The sequence below is a fragment of the Scatophagus argus genome, chromosome 6 (genome assembly GCF_020382885.2).
Source record: "Scatophagus argus isolate fScaArg1 chromosome 6, fScaArg1.pri, whole genome shotgun sequence".
In the NCBI taxonomy this organism is placed as follows: Eukaryota; Metazoa; Chordata; class Actinopteri; family Scatophagidae; genus Scatophagus; species Scatophagus argus.
In genome coordinates this window covers 26333559-26339600 of record NC_058498.1, presented here as the reverse complement: position 1 = coordinate 26339600, position 6042 = coordinate 26333559, and the positions used below count along the sequence as shown (strand labels likewise).

The 6042-nt window shown below is 47.3% G+C and overlaps 1 long non-coding RNA gene across 1 annotated transcript; it reads right to left on the bottom strand.

Moving 5' to 3' along the window:
• On the bottom strand, nt 1-501 carry LOC124060188. The gene is made up of 3 exons (XR_006843528.1): nt 300-501; nt 167-228; nt 1-93 (listed from the first exon to the last, which is right to left on the bottom strand). It is a non-coding gene; the product is annotated as an uncharacterized LOC124060188 (long non-coding RNA).
• Between the last annotated feature and the right edge of the window lie 5541 nt (nt 502-6042).

The window sequence follows — 6042 nt, the reverse complement described above, 5'->3', positions numbered from 1 at the left end:
TTGCAACCAAACAATCTCCGGTACGAGGCAAAGCAGCAGTGGTTTCCCTTGCTGATCGGCCGACACTGCGCAGCAGCTGGGTTATACTTCCCCCTACAATCATAATCATACAGCATAAACAACTCAGAAGTGGCTGGAGGAGGGACCGAAGCGCTAGCCTACATACCAATCAGGCAGTCCTGGACGACACAGCTTGGAGGAGAGGAATAGACGCCGCACAGAAACAACCTGCAAACAAACGCACAGGTTGCCACAAGTACAACGCCAAATAGGAGAACACCGGAGAACAACACACCTACCCGCAGCGAGCAGTCAGTGGAGCATAGCGCACCCCCAATGGCCTCTACCACCACGCCGGGACGGAACTGGGGGAATGCCAGGAAGTGCTACGACCCAGCCTCTGACAGGCCAAAAAAAGGAAGACAGGTGCTCTCTACCCGCTTTTAAGCAATCTCCTCCCACAATGATTGGCCAAAATCCCAACCCAGCTGAAACTGATCGGACCACCGATTGCATCCTGCCACATTTATTTGCCAAGTACGTGTGACCATACAAGGAAGAACCGGATTTTTCTCTCTCCTGTGCACCATACAAAATATGAAATAACAAATAATAATAATATAAAATGAAGTATTTACAAGAAGAAAAAAACAAGATGCACACCTATGTGCTGCAGCACACGGTTGTGTGGGGGTGCGGGGGCATCCGATTTCACCCAGTCGGCGCTCTGTGTGGACACCGTGCGGTTGCGGGTGGAGCAACCAACTGATCCTAACATTTTTGCCCGTCAGCACGCCGCGCATTCTTTCTAAAGTTAGAGATATGAGGCAGCTCAAAAAAGGCTGGGAAACACTGATCAACAGTTCCAATATTTCTGTATTATTACTGCTGCTATGCATATCTGCTTGTGTGCTCCTTCTCTCACGCCCCACCCCCCTCTCCCTCTCCCTCTCTCTCTCTCTCTCTCTTTCTCTCTCTCTCTCAACCCAATCGGTGAAGGCAGATGGCCGCCCATCTTGAGCCGGGGTCTGCTCCGAGGTTTCTGCCTCCTAAAAGGCAGTTTTTCTTCTTCCGCTTCATCTGGAACCAGGTTGCAGGGGCAGCAGCTTAAGCAGGGATGCCCAGACTTCCCTCTCCCCAGACAGAGACTGCACAGCCCGTAGCAAAGGGCCCCGAACCCCATACTCCCAGAGCACCTCCCACAGGATGCCGCAGGGAACACGGTCAAATGCCTTTTCCAAGTCCACAAAACACATGTGGGCTGGTTGGGAAAACTCCCGTGAACCCTCAAGCAAGGGTATAGTGCTGGTCCTGTGTTCCACGACCAGGGCGAAAACTGCATTGTTCCTCCTGGACCCGAGGTTAGGGTTAATTCTCCTCTCCAGTACCCTGGAATAGACTTTCCCAGGAAGGCTGAGGAGTGTAATCCCTCTGTAGTTGGAGCACACCCTTCTTAAAAAGAGGGACCACCACCCCAGTCTGCCAATCCAAGGGCACTGTCCCCGACTGCCACACGATGCTGCAGAGTCCCTCCTTGAATTGCCACCTTAACGTGGTGGAGGGGTTTGAGCACCTGAATGATCCTGGGGGCAATGTTGTCAGGGGCTTAATGCCCCTGGTAGGGTCTTCCAAGGCAAACAGGTTCTAGGTGACAGGTCTGACCAAGAGCAGTTCAGCATACTCTAATGAAAGACAAGACAACAAGGACGTGTACGTCACCCGGATTGGCGTTACCAGGGCCTCATCCAGGAGCCAGGCCTGGGGTCTGGGCTTGCAGGTGAGCATCTGATGGCGAGTCTCTGCTCACGGCTGAGTACGGCCTGAACAAGCGACGTGGGTCCCGCTAAAGGGTTCAGAAGGCGCCGGTGCAATGTGGTTTGGGTGACAGCTGTGGACGGGGATCCCGGCGACCCAAACCCTGGACAAAAACTCTGGCATGGGGACATGGGATGTCACCCCCCTTGGGGGAAAGAGCCTGAGCTAGCTAGAAAAAATCGAGTGGTACCAGCTAGAGATAGTCGGGCTTACTTCCACACACAGCCTGGGCTCTGGAACCCAACTCCTGGATAGAGTCTGGACTCTCTGCTACTCTGGAGTCGTCCATGGTGTGAGGTGGCGAGCTGGTGTAAGCTTGTTTATAGACCCCCAGCTCAGCCGTGATGTGTTGGAGTTCTCCCTGGTGAACGAGAGAGTTGTTTCCCTGTGCCGTCGGGTCGGGAATAGGCCTCTCACTGTTGTCTTGGCCTATGGGCCAAACAGCAGTGCAGAGTACCCAGCTTTCTTGGAGTCCCTGGGAAGGGTGCTGGAAGGTGCCCTGACTGGGGACTCCATAGTTCTACTGGGGGACTTCAATGCCCGTGTGGGCGATGACAGTGACACCTGGAGGGGCGTGATTGGGAGGAATGGCCTCCTCGAACTGAACCCGAGTGGTGTTCTGTTGTTGGACTTCAGTGCTAGTCACAGCTTGTCCATAACACCATGTTCATGCATAAAGGTGTCCATCAGTGCACATGGCACCAGGACACCCTGGGCTGGAGGTCAATGATCGACTTTGTGGTCGTGTCATCTGGACTTCGGCCACATGTTTTGGTCACTCGGGTGAAGAGAGGGGCTGAGCTGTCAACTGATCACCACCTGGTGGTGAGCTGGATCTGCTGGAGGAGGAGGAAGTGGCAACAAGTCGTTGCAGCAACCCCTGAACCCGGTGGTGGACACTGGAAGTAAGGGATGCCATCAAGCTGAAGAAGGATTCTTGAAGAAGGTTGGCTTGTGGGACTCCTGAGGCAGCTGATGGGTATTGGATGGCCAAATGTGCTGCGGCCTGAGTGGTTGTGGAAGCGAAAAGTTCGGGAAGGCCATGGAGAAGGACTATTGGTCTGCCTTGAGAAATTCTGGCAAACCCTCCGGTGCCTCATGAGGGGGAAGCAGTGCCCTGCCAATACTGTCTGCAGTGAAAGTGGGGAGCTGCTGACTTCGGGGATATTGTTAGAAGGTGGAAGGAGTACTTCGAGGATCTCCTCAATCCTGCTGACATGTCTTCCATCATAGAAGCAGAGGCTGGGAACTCAGAGGAGGATCCACTCATTATCCAAGTTCCACAGAGCAGGAACGACCATCATGCTCAGGCTCAGTTGGAAAATGTCAAGTCAAGTCAAGTCAACTTTATTTGTATAGCCCATTTTTACAAGCAGTTTGTCTCAAAGGGCTTAACATAACATCAGCAACATCCTCTGCCCTTCGACCCTCACATCGACTAAGGAAAAACTCCCAGAAAAACCTTTAACAGGAAAAAATGGAAGAAACCTCAGGGTGAGCAACAGAGGAGGGATCCCTCACCCAGGACGGGCAGACGTGCAATGGATGTTGTACAGGCAGGAAAGCAATTTGCAACATGAGAAATGACATTACTAAAAAGATAAGCAAAACAAAATCTCAACTGTTTAGTTTCACTTTTTGCTACCACCTCAATATGATTTTAACATTTCACAAGTTATAGGAAATTTATAGTATTGAAAATTATAATGAACTGCTATAACATTCATGTATTCTTTTTTTATGTGATGTTGAGAATCACTATCCTATCAGTTCGATTTCGGCCCGTAGGGAGAACCACCCCGCCCATGGTCGGTACATAGAGGAATGACAGGCAGATGTCAACAATACACATTGGGTTGGTCATAGAGCCGGCTACAGTTCAACTTGAAGATCTGGATGGAGAGATACCTGCAGAAAGATACAGAGAAATGTGCTGAAAAACATCACACAGCTGGGCCGCACATCCTTTCAGGAGCCTGTGAATATTCTCATTCATCCAGGTCATGGTTATCTCAAGGAAATTCAATCGAATGCAACTGGACTTAGTTATTTGTCTTTGAACACGTTTCACCTCTCATCCAAGAGGCTTCATCAGTTCATGTTCGCTTGACTAGGCTGGGACTAGTCCAACTAGCTGGTGTGGAGACCCAGGTATTTAACCTCTGTGGAGGCATTCACATGGCCAGTGGTGTCATAGGCTTGTTAGTGCCCCATTGTGCCAAGCGACAGTCGTTGAGAGACAGTTGTTGGGGATGGTAAAGTTGGTTTCGACTTCGTTAATGCTCTATTGTGTTATAACGACAGTCGTTAAAGTCACATGGGGCCCTTTGTGAATGGCAGTTGTTCTTAGAGGCTAAGTTGTTGAATCTCCTGGGAAGAGATGAAAGGGTAGCATTGTAAATTGGAGATAGGTGGTGTCTCAGTCCTGTTTACCTTTCACATATGTGAAATTAGAAAAACCATCTCTCAACAGAGGAGGAGGTCTGAGCATAGAGCATCCTTTCAGGAGTTTGGGGCTTAAGCCATCTGGGTTGAACTGCATCTGGTCCTCTGACAAACCCAGTGACAAACCCATTGTCTACTGTCAACATCTGGCCATGTCATTCTTCTATGTAGTGCTATTATAACTAACTTGAACAATATAACAGCTAAAAAACAAATACATACAATACATAGTCTTTCAGAATTCAAATTATAACAACCTGTCATGTTTGTCCTTTGTGATGAATGATGCTTAGTGCATGCATGTTTCTCGCTCTCTTTCATCCTCTCTGTCCTGTCTACCTCTTCTTCCCCCCCTTCACCCAGCCGACTATCAGCAGGATAGTTCTCCCTTGTGAGCCAGGTCCTGCTCAATGTTTCCTCCTCTGGGGATTCAGGTTATGGGTCTCTGTAAAGCTTCTAGAGGCAATTTTGATTGTATAAGGTGCTATATAAATAAAATGAAATTTAATTGGATTTTTTGTCATTTATCATCATTATCTTCCATTCACATCACTATAATGTCTTTTGAGGTGAGGGGGTTGAATATTTCTCATTGCAACTGCAATATGTGATCATAGAGCGCGGTGTGAAAAGCAAATGCTGCTTTATTATTACAACAGTTTGTATACTTACCTCACAGAAAGCAACACATGTCCTTCGCATTGAGTAGATCAGATTGTTGATTGTGAATGTTGGTCCACTTTTCAATGGTTGTGCAAAGTTGCTGGATATTGGAACATCCTGCACATGCTCACTGGGTGACATATTTGTTGGATGAAACATGAATTCTGATGATAATTCTTCATATTTCATATTTAATTTCATGCATGGTTAAAGCATCAATGGAGTTTACATCTTTATTTACTGCCAGCCTGATGTATTACTGACCTGTGGAGCACAAGTATGAAATGCCACGTAGTTGTTTCATATTTGTTTTTCACTCTTATTGTACTTCATAATTGCAGAATGTGCAGATGTAACCCTGTGTGATCACACTAAATGATACCCTCAAATCTACACTCATGTGATTGGTTCTCTCTCTCTCACACTCACTCACTCACTCACTCTTACAAGTTCTGCCAAGATTTTATGGATAATATTGTCCCTCATCGTGATCATGGATTCTCTCACTGAAATGTGCATGAACATAGCCAACCAGTCAGGACGACCTACCAGAATATATGGGGACTCCACTCCACAAATAAAGAATAGAACTATGGAACTGAGTCCAGCAGCTGGTAAAAAGTGCCAAGCGCTGCCCTGCTCCATTCGAAGGCAGCCATTCGACAGCTTCTCCTCCTGATGAAGATGCTTTTAACCTAGTAAGTCACTGGAACAGTGATTGGCTTGGCTGGTAACTTGCATGCCCGGGCTATCAAGATTACCTACTGATTTGGCCCATCATTTTCTTATTTTGCATTTTATAGGCAAATTGAAGCCACTGGTGTATTACTGCTACTAATTGTAGACAGATAAAAATTATTCTAGATTATTTTTAATCAGTCTATTTTTTGTTTTGTTATTAGTATTGTTTCTTTGTCTATTTTTTTTATAATTTATGAGTGGCATTGCTGCTTACAAAATGCGTATGCTGTTTGCCTTTTTCCTTCCTGGGAGCCATGAATATCATTAGTATATCTGGCATCTGTCTAAGAAAGACCTGGTACAGAAGTGTTCAAGCCCAGATGCTGGTGCATCTCAGACAAAGTTAACTTATTAACAGTGTTGACAGGACTAATAGAA